Raw genomic sequence first — 13,731 nt, 5'->3', positions numbered from 1 at the left:
CATCTTACTGATTCTATCATTCATTACTGAGTTAAATAAGACATTTGAGACATGTCAATTTTATATTTGTATGCGAGTCATGATTTATCTGTTCGAAAAATTATCTTTTTAACAGATCGTTAGTCCAAAAGTGTTGGTCTTTTTTTTTTTTTTTAAAGATTTTATTTATTTATTTATTTCACAGACAGAGAGTACAAGTAGGCAGAGAGGCAGGCAAAGAGAGGAGGAAGCAGCCTCCCTGCTGAGCAGACAGCCCGATGCGGGGCTCGATCCCAGGACCCTGGGATCATGACCTGAGTCGAAGGCAGAGGCTTTAACCCATTGAGCCACCCAGGCGCCCCCTAAAAGTGTTGGTCTTAACTTGAGAGGACAATGAAGATGGGGAGAAGGATGAGGGTGTGATAAGGTTTTTAAGAAAGGTATATGAAGTTTCTTTCTGGTCCTCTCAATTTCCAAAACCTAGATTTACTCCTAGAGTAATGACGGTGTTCACATCAAGATGGGGAAACAGTCCCTCAGAGGAAAGGAGGGCTAAGTGGAATTCCAGACAACCAGGGAAGGGCTTCAGGAGAGAAAATTTCTAATGGCACCCCAAGTTTGGTACTGCGGATGCAAATTCCTTCTTGAGGGATCCCAAACTCTCTTCCCTGAACCCCTACCTGTCCTCTTTAAGGACTGTGTGTTAGAAACCCAGGTCCGTAATAGGACTGTTGGAATCGAGAGACCAATAAGCAAGATTGCACAGCCAAAACCTTAACACACTATTCAAATAGGTTCAAATATGTACGGCTTTCCTTTTATCTCTCTTTTTCCTTTTTCTTTCCTTTTTTTTTTTTTTTTTTTTCCCAGTCAGACTGAGGCTAATTTAATCATTGCTGCAGCTACTCAAACAGAGGAAGGGGCCAAGCCCATGCTCTAGCCACCCCCAAACTCCAGATAATTGGTTAGATGTGGCGTTTTGCCTGATGGACACTGCGGTTCCAGAACAGAGAATGTCTTTCTTGGCCCAAGAACATGTATCTGGCTCTCCAGTGTGGGATGAAGAGAAGTCATAGCAGCCCCCCAAGCCCTCCAGTTATGTTTCACTGTCACCCACCCTGTTCCCTACTCTCCCTTGAGATATCTAAATACATGTGGGATGTTTATATAGAGTTGAATTTTATTTTAGTTTTGTTAATTTTTAAAAGGTTTCATTTATTTATTTTTGGCTCAAGCGCATGAGAGCGAGAGAGTGAGAGAGAACCGGGGGAGAGGGGCAGAGGGAGAAGCAGACTCCCAGCTGGGCAGGGAGCTGGATGCAGGGCTTGACCTGGGGACTCTGGGATCACAACGCAAGCCAAAGGCAGGTGCTTAACCAACTGAGCCACCCAGGTGTCCTGAGTTGAATTTTAGTTCTCTGTTTCCTTTCCAGTCTTCTATGTTTGTCTTCTCTGCCACCTTTGTCTCTTCTGCTGTTAAACTACCCTCTTTCCTACCAGCCCATCCTTACCAAGTGCTTGGATGAAACCCACAAACAATCACAAGCATTTCTGGGTGGTATTTTATGGTAACGAAGGACTAGAGCCTGGGAGTCAGGCAGACCCTGGTTTCAAATCGCAGTTCCGCTTATTACCTACCCGTGTGGCCTTGAGAAGTTAGTCAGAAGCTCCAAGCCTCAGTTTCTCCATCTGTAAAAGAGGGACAATAATAATATCTACTTGATATTATGAAATGAGGCAGTCAAGTGACACTGAGCGTCACGGACACAGTCATCTGCTACTATTGTAATTTTTTTTTCCTGCCTCCAGACTCTCGTTTCTCATTTTCCCTCGATTTCTAGTGTACTTCTATTTCCCATTGTCTTATTTGTAGGTACCATTTCACACTTTTTTCTCAGTCTACCGTAAATAAGGCACAGGACATGCTACCCCACAGGATGGCACCTCGGTATATTGAATAGTTTAAGCGGAAGGAGTTTGAGAAACAGCAGGTTCAAGAAGGACTCTCTGACCTTCCTGGTCTCCTTGAAGCAGGTCCTATGAGTCTCATGTGAGAGGCGCCCTCCACATACCCCGAGGAAAGCAAACTTACCTCCGAGGAAGGAGGTAATGGCTTGAACAAACAAGCCTTGCTGTTTCCCACACTCTACTACTCTCTGCTCATAAAGTTTTGTCCTAGCACATTTTCCATGAGTCCCCATTTTTGGTCAAACATGGTATAAAAACATTCAGACTTAACTGTTTCCTTGGGTCATTTCCTTATGAAGACTCCTATGTCATGTAAAATTTACATTAAAAAATCTGTATGCTTTTCTCTTGATACTCTGTCTTTTATGACAAGGGCCCCAGCTGAGAATTTAGAAGAGGAGAAGGAAAAGATATTTTTTTTCCTCCCCTGTAATGGCAAATCAAAGACAATGATCATACATATCACATCGTTTTCTTATTACAATTGACTTCCGTTTCTTCCTCTGTGATCTGGAGAGAAAGCCCATCAGTAAACCATTGTTGGGTTGTTCTAAGAATTATACAAGATACTTTCCATACAGCACTCTCACAAACACGGTGACTGTTCCTAAGACTGCCAGACTTTCTGTAAGAAGGGTGGCAAACACTGACCCTACAAAGTGACACATTCCAAGAGGGGCAAGGAGTCTCCGTATGCTCAGGGAAAGCAGCGTTATGGCAGGAAGCAGAGTGGCTATGGTGGGTGGACAGATCTTCTGGGAAGAAGCTAAAACTATAAAGAACATTGTGTTGAGGCTTGAACGTGTTGATTCTAGCTGTGGATCGAAGAGAACGCTAGCAATTAAGAGAAGAGAGCGTTTTGATAAGAGAAAGGGCTAAATGATCTAGTTCTAAGTGTCCAATTTTGTTTGATTATGAAGACAATATAATCTTGAGGTTATGTTTCACTTAGAAAACTGATATAAGATACAAACGTAAATGTCTCTCACAGCGCCTGGCTTATAGGAGGAGCTCAAGAATTGTGAGCTTTTATTATCTTACTTTAATTAATCTTTTTATTAAGGTGTATTATGAAATAATTCACATAACATGGCTTTGTTGAAAGGTAGCAAATTTGTAGGCTTCCAGCTCATGTAATGATCGCTGGCTGTAAGCAGGGAGCTCATTTGATATTTGTGATTAGTTTAGCTAACATTTTGGATTTATGCTTCATTCTAAGAAAACATGGGCTGAAACATACCACTGTGAGCAAAAAAATAATGGTTTCCTGCTGTTACTGTAAAGCTACATTGTGTTCATTCCTTCCTTTCCAAAGTAGGACATTCTGATCCTGTGATAATGTTCTACTGAAGGAATTTATTTATTTTGCACCAAATGATTCGTGTAGATGAGTTCATTTCTTGTGATAAAAATGAGTACAACATAGCTGGGCTTCTTGCTGTGATCTCAGTGACTTGTTATAATCCAACTGGCTAGAAAACAGAGTAATTGCCTGGCTCAGCGAGAAGAAAACCAGCTTTTCCAAAGAAATTCTTTTGGGGGATTCTCTCAAGTTTGATGAACAAGTTACTTACCGTTTGCTTGAAAAAAATGTAAATGGAAGAAATGGTCTTTCTTTAGGAAATTACTAAAGAACACTCAGTGGATTTGAGATTCCACTGCACCTGGCAAGCAGTAGATCTAATTTTTAAAAATCAAGCTTCTGTTTATTTGAGGCTGAAATAAATGAATGTGAATACTCTTTTTTTTTTTTTTTAAATGTTGTTTAAGTAATCTCTTTACCCGACATGGGGCTTGAACTTGTGACCCTGAGATCAAGAGTCACATACTCTTCTGATTGAGCCGGCCAGACACCCCAGGATGTGAATATTCTTGTAAATATGTTGTTTGTTTGGGGGGAGGAGGGGGAGAGGGAGAGGGAGAAAGAATCTGAAGCAAACTCTGCACTGAGTGCAGAGCCCGACGCAGGGCTCGATCCCACAGTCTGAAGATCATGACCTGAGCAGAAACCAAGAGTCCGCTGCTCAACTAACTGAGCCACCCACGTGCCACTGTTAATATTTTAATAAAAAGTTAAAATGGACAGATCTCTACAATCTCTACAATCATTTCCCCCCTGTGTTCTGGGAGCCACAATACCTTTCGAAGGAAATCTTTTATATAGTGGTTGGCATGTTATAATCCTTCCTATGAGAGAAGCCATTTTAATCGTGTGCTGATGTTCCCCCTTCCTTATTCAGTCTCTCAAAAAGAACAAAGCAAACTGTGGAAAAATGGCATGTTTGTACATCAAATTTCATTCCAGAGCGAGGCGTCTCTCCCAGATAAGGTAAGAAGAACTTAGTCATTTTATTGTCTTCTAAATTTCCCCCATCTTCTTGGTTAGTAGATGTAAGTTAGTAGTTAGTGTACTTCTATACACATTGTGTGTGTGTTGATAATGAGAAAATCACTCCAGAGGTGAAGGCCTTTATTTTGAATAGGGTTGATGAAATGAAAGTCTATGTGGGACAGAATGGCAATCAAACAAAGAGGTCATGTTTAACATTAGGTATCTGATCAGCTAAGAGTAAATAATTTATATCAGCTTAGTGTTTTTCATGATGTAGCCAGATATTTGATTCGACTAAGCTTTTATTTCCTTATAACACAGCAATAAAACAATAATTATATATATATAAATATCTTATTTATTTTTAGAATTTGGGAGAAAATCTCCAGCTCTCCTTAAGGGTAAGCGGTATTTTCAGATGTTACAGACAGTGTGTGCATAAGAAGGGGGACAGAGGAAAAGGGAAAGAGAGAATCCTGAGCAGACTCCCTGCTGAGCACGGAGTCTGATGTGGGGCTCGATCTCACAACCCTAAGACCACAACCTGAGCCAAAATCAAGTCGGACGCTTAACTGACTGAGCCCCCATATGTTACTTTCCTAAATGAACTCTTCTCACCACCCTGCCACCTCAGTCTCAGTCAGGGTCACTGCTCTCTACGCTTTACTTATAACCTTTAGTTTTTTTTTAATTTTTTAAATTTATTTTCAGCGTAACAGTCTTCATTGTTTTTGCACCACACCCAGTGCTGTATGCAATCCGTGCCCTCTCCAATACCCACCACTTGGTTCCTCCAACCTCCCACCCTAACCTTTAGTTTTATATTTGAATACTTATTTGATAAATGTCTCTTCTCCAGCAGGCTGTAGTTTTTGCTTGCCTTTATACCTTCAGATCCTAGCACAGGGCCCAGCAAGTAGTAGAGCTGAGTAATATTTATTACTGCCCAGAAGACGACTTAGTGACTTTCAATAGAAGGCATTTATGACCATGGCATCTCGACAATAACTAACCATAATTTTTATCTAAAAAAGGCAAAGGTGAGTTTGAGGTGAGAATTTAAGTTCTTGATTATCATCAAATTCATTAGTTCCTGTGTTCAGTTCCTCTTTTTTATTAAAGATGGTAAAAGAATGTTGAGTACTTAGGAAAACAAGCCTTACTCCTGATGTGTTAAATCCGTTTAGCCAGTTAACTAGACAAGGGCTTTTGGTGGACAATGGGTTTTTCTTCCAGGGAAAGCTGATGAAATTTTCCTCTAAAATCTTACCAAAAGCAAACTAGTTCACTATTAACCATATGGTTGTCTAATCATGTATTACTCATAATTAAAACCAGTTCACTTAACCACATGCAAAAGGAAGCAAATCCCAGGCACACCTAATTATATAATAGCATTTAACACATTATGGCAATACCTAACATTTCCCACATACTTGTTAAGTATAACACAATACTAAGCCATTTTACATGCATTTTCACGTTTAATTCTCACAACAACACTGTGAGGTACTATTATTTCCATGAGGCAAAGCGAGGTTGGGTATTTAGCAATAGTACTGAATCTCAGAGAAGACCTCTGGGTCTGACTTCAGAGATTTCCTTCTTAACTCTTGTACACAACCTCTGTAGTAATTATCTGTGGATGTGTTTATATCTCCTACTAAACTGGGAAAGCCTCAAGGACAAGGACAGTGCTTTACTCATCCTATGTGTCAAGCACAGAGCAGAGTGCAAAAATCATAACAGATGCTTGATAAAAGTTTATTGAATGAAGGAGAAAGTGCTTTTTCAGTCACCAAAACTATAGTATGTTTATGATGGTTTTCATGTTAAATATAGTTGACTATATCATGTATATGAAAAAATACACAAATCAAACAAATATTTATATAATAAAACAATTATATGTGTATACAAATATTGTACTGTTCTTATTAAATTAGTAAACAATATTTTCTGAAAAAAATTTAAAAAACAATATTTTCTGCTAAAGCATAAGAAACTGCCATTTTGTTAGGTCAAAAATGGTCGAATGGGGTGCCTGGGTGGCTCAGTGGGTTAAAGCCTCTGCCTTCGGCTCAGGTCATGATCCCAGCATCCTAGGATCGAACCCCGAATCGGGCTCTCTGCTCAGCAAGGAGCCTGCTTCCTCCTCTCTCTCTCTGCCTGCCTCTCTGACTACTTGTAATCTCTATCAAATAAATAAATAAAATCTTTAAAAAAAATGGTCAAGTAAAGTAATAGGATTTTATAGGGTATAATCTAATTAAAAAAACTATGTCAACTCTATATAATGAAGCAGAATACTCCATTACCATATTTTTTTCCTACTCAAATGAAGTTTGTCCTTATAAACCTCCAAAAAGAAAGTTTTATGAAAAATTAAGGATGACATCTCTGTAATCACTTGTTCTAACTCCAGTGATACAACTTTATATACAAATTATTTTGCACGCCCTTGAAGACAATGTGGTCTTAACGAAAATTCAACCCCAAACATATTTATTAGACTTGACTTGGCATTTTTTCTAAGCTGCCAGTTTGCATACTTCCTTTCAAAAATCCTTCTCCATGAAGTCTTCCCTTTTTTAGCAGCAACTCGGCCTTTATCCCAAGCCCTGATACACCCCCTAGTGTTCCTTAAACACTTTTGTAATGATTACATTACATGTGTTTGTGATGATCACTTTTTGTTGAATAACGAGGTCTTTGCATGCAATTATGTAAAACATTGGAAATGGCAGAGCTAAACCCAACTGATTCAGTTATTATACTAGATGACTGACTGGTTGACCATAGACAGTTCTTTAATAACTTTTTTTTTTTTGCATAAAAGGAAATGCAAAATTAGAGCTTCGGAGAGTAACCCTGGGAGCCATTTTAAGCACAAGCGAAATCTGTTTGCTTCCTCATGATTCTACGCTACTTCCACCTTCAGTTTTAAAAAGTACGCTCAAGGGGCTCTTCGCTGGCTCAGTTGGTAGGGCGAGCGACTCTTGATCTTAGGGGTGTGAGTTTGAGCCCCACGTTGGCTGTAGAGAGGACTTACAAAAAATAAAATCTTAAAATAAATAAAAGGTAAAAAAAAAAAAGTACACTCAAAAATAAAAATTCCGCTTGGGAATCTCCTGGTCCCAGTTGGGATAGCCTGACTTTGAGCCCAGCTATTTTACCGGAATGGTTGAATTCCGAAATGCTTCACACAGCTGGGCCACACTGGTAATACAGGTTTCCAGGACTTAAGGGAGAACCTTCAATGCAGAATTGAGTTAGATGTGGATTCCCAAGGACAGTAGTCAGCAGCGTTGCTGAAGATAGTGAAAAACATCAGGTGTTACCTAAATATATTCCTACTGTAACCTGGAAACTTCCCGAGTGGACAGTGGACACAAATGGGATGGTATTAAGCTTTAATTCAGGATTCACTGGGGTGTCTCCATTGACTGATGTGGAACCTACTGTGTTTGCCCACTAAATACATCACATGTGAGGAGAGTTCACCAAAGAGTATTTCCGGGGCCTCACGGAGGTGAATTGCACGTGTTTATTCCAAGCTTGCACTTCCAGGGTGCCGCAACTCCCTCGGGTGTGGGGCCAGAGCCCAGGGCCGCTTTCCCTGCCAAAGCTGGGTAGAGCTTTACATGAAATGAGGGTAGTGGGACGGAGAATTCTCTTTCATGGGTATTTTTTTCTTAGAGGGGATCCCAAATAGGGCTGCTATGTCCCGACATTTTAGTGGAAACAGCTCTTTGCTTTTCACTTGCTGTTGCTCTCATACGCCTTCTCCTCTCGAGGGTCAAAGGTCTGTGCTCTCCCTCCTAGAATGTTCTTCTGCAAGCTCCTCAGGCTGAGGAGGACTTCTGGTGGGTATACCCATCAGTTCCTCCGTGAAGGCCAAATCTAGTCATCTCACTTCGACTTACGATGGGACACGATACCCACCTCTCTCACTGTCTCACCTCCTCCGTGAACTGTTAACTTGCATGTTCCTGTACATGTCCCTCCCTCCCTTTCATGAACTCCACCTTCTGGAGGCACTCCATACCTCTAAACCTTTTTTTTTTTTTTGAAGATTTTATATGAGAGAGCAAGCGAGTGAGCATGAAATCACAAGCAGCGGGGAGGGGCAGCGTGAGAGGGAGAAGCAGACTCCCACTGAACCAGGAGCCCCATGTGGGGCTCGAGCCCAGGGACCTGAGATCATGACCTAAGCCCAAGGCAGGGGCTTAGCAACTGAGCCAGCCAGGCGCCCCACTTCTAAACCTTTTTAGTTTAGGGATGGCTCAGTCAACAGAGCAAGTGACTCTTGATCTCAGGGTCCTGAGTTTGAGCCCCAGTAAGCATAGAGAATCTTAAAAAGATAAATAAAGTTTTTTAGTTTAATAACTTCATTCTGTCCCCCAAGCTGCACAACTTTAAGCTTACCGAGGGCAGGGAATATTCCTTTAAAATTCTTGTGTCTTCTACCACCAGACCTGAGGGTTCTGTCGGGATCTGTTTGACTGAATAAGACATGTACAGGGAACTTTTCTTAGTTAATGATAAACAAGTACCCCTCTCTCCCCGACGAAATGAAAAATAGTAGACTTCCAAATAAATAACCAAAATTTCCAGCCTCCGTCTTCTTTTTTTAAGATTTTAATTTTTTTTAAAGTAATCTCTACACCCAACGTGGGACTCAAACTTACAACCCTGAAATCAAGATCTTGGGGTCATGAGATGGAGCCCTGCCACACGCTCAGTCCTCAGTGAGGAGTCTACTTGTCCCCCACCGCCACCCTTCTGCCCCATCCCCCCTTATGTGTGCACTCTCTGTCTCAAATAAATAAATAAATAAATAAAATATTTTTTAAAGATTAAAAAAAAAAAGAGTTGCATGTTCTACCAGCTGAGTCAGCTAGGCGCCTACCCCCCATCCCTGCCCCCCCATCTTCCATCTTCCACATGGAGGTGACATGGAGTAAGACAGAACAAAAGAATATTTAGACCGTTCATTAAGTCCTAACACATTTTATTTATTTGATTTGGTGAATTCCTTTATCACAAACCAAGTCTTTATTTGCGTATGTCCTGGCAAGAGCTGTGTATGCAATATTGCATACACTCGAGTTCGCATGGGCTAGTTGATTGTTGTTTTAACAATGAACAAGGACCAGTGAGGCCAAGATCAGAAGGTTGTCTCTCCCCGGGGTCAGTTCCCTGCGTGGAGAGAAACGCTTCCACAGTCAAAGCCAAACCCTATTTAACATCTGCCTCCACTCTCTAATTAATCATCTGACCAATATATTAGTTTGGCTAAAGGGATAACTGCATAATTTCTAATAAAACGTTTGTGCCTAAATCATGTATACTTTGTTCCAATTGACACTATCGTCTTTAACAATGAAGAGTGTTTTCCATCTTATTTGAGTATCAATGGAATAATCAAAACATACTATAATAATTGAAGAATATGAAAAAACATTCTGAATGAAAGAGTTGTGTCAACTAAATTTTTTAGGTACCTACTATTTGTGCGAGGTACCCATTATATATGTCACGTTGAGAAATGACTTAACCAGAGATTTAAGAAGAAAGGGAGGTGGAGTTCCTGGGTGGCTCAGTTGGTTAAGCATCAGACTCTTGATCTCAGCTCAGGTCTCAATCTCACAGTCACAAGAGTTCAAGTCCGACATTGGGCATGGAGCTTACTTTAAAAAAAAAAAAAAAGGAGGTGGGAGGAGGTGGATTGTGGTGCAGGAAGAAAACCTAGCTCATCAGCTTTATTTTGGAGAAAGGGAATCTGAGGTCCAGAGAGTTTTTTCTGCCTCAAGCAATGAAAAAAAGCTAAAAGCAGAGCTGGCATTACAATCCTTCAGTGACAGGCAAAATCAAAATAGTAATTGTAAAGATATTATTCAATCATAGATTTGAACATTGTCTGATTTAAGAGAATGCTGTTAGTAATCTTCATTTAACTAGTTATGTTTTTTCTAGCTATTAAGTTTTATACTATCAGTTTTTATTGTACTCTTGGCTTTCACTGCTTTCATTAGAAGTTTTATGAGGCAGAAACATTTACTAAAGTTAATGTCATCAAAGAAACCAGGTGAATTAGAACTGAAGAGCCCCCATGAGATCAAAGGATTTAACTTCTGTGGTTTTTATGAAACTTGAGGACTGAAGAAAAAAATAGAAATTTTCAATACGATAGAGTTTTTAAATGATAAAATTAATAGACTATTAGAGAAAGCTTAGGAAAAAAAGAAGAGATGTATCACATAAAGGGTCCAGCACACACCACTGTGGCACAAAAATTATTTTGAGAAGAAGGCAATTGAGGTCCCAAATAACTCAATTGTCATAAAGCCCTTCCTGGAAAACAATCAGGGAAGGCTGACTCCTAACCAGAGGTAATAAGTCTTCACACCACACCTAAAGAGAAAACAGTCACATCTATTCTTTTAAGGGCCCATTTATCTTTCTAAAAAGTAATTTGTTTTCCCTTAAGTGTCCTTTCTTCCCCTCCTTTATCAAGATGGTATGTAAACCCCAAATTTTGGGGTATGTAAACCCCAAAAATCTCTTTGAGTCACATTTTTCTCTGAACTCCCCTATGAATGTTAAGACAAATATGTGATTAAATTTGGTCTTTTTTCTTACTAATTTGTCTCTAATGAGTTTAATTCACAGAGCTTCGCAACTGAACCTAAGAGGATAGAGGAAAAGTTTTCTCTCTCAACATACCATCAACTCACAATCATAAAGTCACTTTTGGCTTAAAACAACTGTTTCAACTGTCATATTTTCTTCAGTTTTTTCTACTGTGTTTACTTTTTTTTTTTTAAAGATTTATTTATTTATTTTTTTTGTTTGACAGACAGAGATCACAAGTAGGTAGAGAGTCAGGCAGAGAGAGAGGAAGGGAAGCAGGCTCCCCCTTCCCCGCTGAGCAGAGAGCCCAATGTGGGGCTCAATCCCAGGAACCTGGGATCATGACCTGAGCCGAAGGCAGAGGCTTAATCCACTGAGCCACCCAGGTACCCCTCAACTGTGTTTACTTTTCACTAGTAATAATCATTGTTAATATTATAAGCACCCATTCATGATACAACATAATCCTCCAAATTATGATTTACTGATGCCTGCAAAATATTTCAATGAGATGCTATAAAGAGGTTCCTTAACTGGCCTCTTACCATTGGATATTTGCTTCAAATTTTTTCCAAATTATAAATAATTTAGAAAAAAAAATTTTAAGCATAAAGCTTTTCTCCTTTTAAAATTACTTCCAAGGGTTATCTCCGACTGCTGCGGCCTTCGAAAAGGGAACATTGACTTAAATATCCATCTCTGACAGATGACAATTAGCAGTAAAGTAACAGAAAATATGTTATAAATGAAACTCCTAAAGTCTCATGTAAAATTATAAATAAAGGCCATAAAGAAAACATAGAAGGCATTTAGCATTTAGTGTCTGAAAGATGTGCAAACATGATGAGAATTTATTCCGTAACGGGAATTACTTTAACTAGATACTTTAACCCAGAGAAAGATCCCTTGGCATCTTTGTTTTTTTTCTTCCCCCTACAAAACAAACAAAAAAATAGTGGTGGATTCATTGAGCAACAAGTCTGTGGAAGCTTGGACTAAAAAGAGTCAGTGAAAACGGGCCAATGTGAAAGAATAATTGCTGGTGAAAGTTATCAACTTTTCATTTGGTTTTCATTAGTTTTCACTTGGAGGTAAGGATCAGCTATTAGACAGAAAGCAATTGGTGCTCACAGTTATCTGCCTCCCAAAAGAACAATCAAGTTCAAGGAACCTTTTCTCCCGGTGATTTCCCTGCATTTAGCCATTTGTCCTTCATTAGGGGAGCCCAGGTACCAATTATTCTCACAGGCAATTGATTATGAGATTTCAAAAATGTAGCAGCAACAAAGAAATGTTTGCTTTGACGAACCACAAGCCATTCATCTTTAAAAGAGGGGAAAAAACCAACCAAACCACATTACAGCTCCATTTAGAACTTTGCCCCTACCTTGTCATCTAAGGAGGGCAAAATCAATTTTCATTTGAGAGCACCATTTCCTCCTACTAGTTTTCTCTAAGTGGCCTTTCCACAAATGATGTTTGATTATTTCTGAGTCACAACTACTTAAAATCCACATTTATGAGCTGTAATTTCCTAGGTAAAAGCCGAGGGAATTACTGAAAGTTCTTTGTGCCCTCCCCCCAGCCCTCCCCCCAGCAACATCCTCATGTTCTCTCTTTCCGCGTTGGAGGCTTTAATCGGCAGCTGTAGCAAGCCCGGTTGTGACCTTCCCTAAACACTCTGACAGGACCAAAAATAGGAATCTGCACACAGAAGCTTTTCCTAAACTATCAGGAGTCCTTTTCCTCATTTGCCAGCTGGTAGTTTGTCAAAATGCTGTTTTGTAAATAAATCATCTGCAGAAAATCCTCATCAGGTCAGCTGCAAATGTGTCAGTTGGAGGAAAACAAACAAGAAAGCACTTACCAGTTAATTTACTTTGAAGAGAGAAGCTATTCTGATGCCTGGGTGTGACCTCCCGGCTCCAGAATGAAATGGAGGGTGGTTTTCAGAACCGCTACGTTGGACACTCTTTCCCAGCCTCCTCATTTGGCTTTTATCTGGCTTTTGAAATGACACTGTAGAAGGAAAGGGATGTTGGGTTTCATTTGAATGTGGTTCTTCCCCTCCTCCACCATCCTCCATAAAAATTCATCATGTATTCCAGGGGAAAAGTAAGCAATGAACATACTGCACAAATTAATTCTTTTGCTCAGCGTGTTTGTGTGTATAACTGAGGTTTGTTTTTTGAATGGAAATCATTGCTATTGGCTGCGGTGCCGCAGTCTGAAAAGTGATGGGGGGGGGGGCACCGATCCTTCCTTTGTTTGGTGGGCTTTTTGCTTATGAAAAGTCAAGTTAAATGTCTTTCCAATGAGGGAATGAAAAGAACCTTAGAATGTCAAAGGACAGCTCTTCAATTGCACAGCAAATTCTGTAGGGCTCATTAGGAGAGAGATTTCACTCACTGGGTTTTGGGGTGTTTCTGAGAGTGAAGAATTGTAATCACACGTTAATTACGTCTTTTAGTTTTCATTTCTTTGCCTAGGTAGGTTGAGAGAGAACTCTCTGGGATCCGAGGCAATTAAAGGATTGATTTTTTTTTTTTAATCCCTCATCTTCTCCTGGGGTTCTGGCAGATGTGAGCACATCTGTGTATCTGAAACAGGGCTCAGAATTCAGAAATTCACAGGATGAGAAACATGGAGGCTGAAGGTAAGCAAGCCTTGATGTGGTTAGCTTCTCGCTGCAGAGCTAACTTGATTTTTGTACGCTCTAACATCAGCTCGATCATGTGATATTGGAAATTGAACATTATTAGGTCATAAAACATGGTTAGGCCGGCTAATTGAACATCGTTAGGTGAGCTGGCAGAG

General features: G+C 39.9%; 1 long non-coding RNA gene across 1 annotated transcript; it reads right to left on the bottom strand.

The window, feature by feature from the left end:
* Nucleotides 1-1,563: 1,563 nt before the first annotated feature.
* LOC116869233 lies at nt 1,564-13,036 on the bottom strand. The gene is made up of 3 exons (XR_004382985.1): nt 12,782-13,036; nt 8,707-8,783; nt 1,564-1,667 (listed from the first exon to the last, which is right to left on the bottom strand). It is a non-coding gene; the product is annotated as an uncharacterized LOC116869233 (long non-coding RNA).
* Between the last annotated feature and the right edge of the window lie 695 nt (nt 13,037-13,731).

Source organism: Lontra canadensis, unplaced genomic scaffold (assembly GCF_010015895.1).
Source record: "Lontra canadensis isolate GAN:19392208 unplaced genomic scaffold, GSC_riverotter_1.0 scaffold18, whole genome shotgun sequence".
Lineage (NCBI taxonomy): Eukaryota > Metazoa > Chordata > Mammalia > Carnivora > Mustelidae > Lontra > Lontra canadensis.
The sequence above is the reverse complement of the archived record's forward strand: the minus strand, read 5'-3'. Positions and strand labels throughout refer to the sequence as shown.